The sequence below is a fragment of the Microtus ochrogaster genome, unplaced genomic scaffold (assembly GCF_000317375.1).
Source record: "Microtus ochrogaster isolate Prairie Vole_2 unplaced genomic scaffold, MicOch1.0 UNK44, whole genome shotgun sequence".
In the NCBI taxonomy this organism is placed as follows: domain Eukaryota; kingdom Metazoa; phylum Chordata; class Mammalia; order Rodentia; family Cricetidae; genus Microtus; species Microtus ochrogaster.
In genome coordinates, this window is record NW_004949142.1 from 301,872 (window position 1) to 302,293 (window position 422).

The following is a 422-nucleotide window of genomic DNA, read 5'->3' on the forward strand; positions in this document are numbered from 1 at the left end:
GGCTAGCCTCGAACTCACAGAAATCCACCTGCCTAGGGTTTCTCTGTGGCTTTGGAGCCTGTCCTGGAATTAGCTCTGTAGACCAGGCTGGCCTAGAACTCACAGAGATCCGCCTGCCTCTGCCTCCCGAGTGCTGGGATTAAAGGCGTGCGCCACCACCGCCCGTCTCTTTTTTGGCTTTTTGAGATAGCCTTGGCTGTCCTGAAACTCGCTCTGTACTGGCTTCAGACTCAGAGATCCACCCGACTCTGCCTTCCAAGTGCTGGAATTAAAGGTGTACACCACATTCTTTTGAGATAAGGTTACGCACTGCCTGGTTGGCCTTGTTAGTCAAGAGTGGCCTTGAGGGGCTGGAGAGGTGGCTCAGTGGTTAAGAGCACTGCCTGTTCTTCCAAAGGTCCTGAGTTCAATTCCCAGCAACC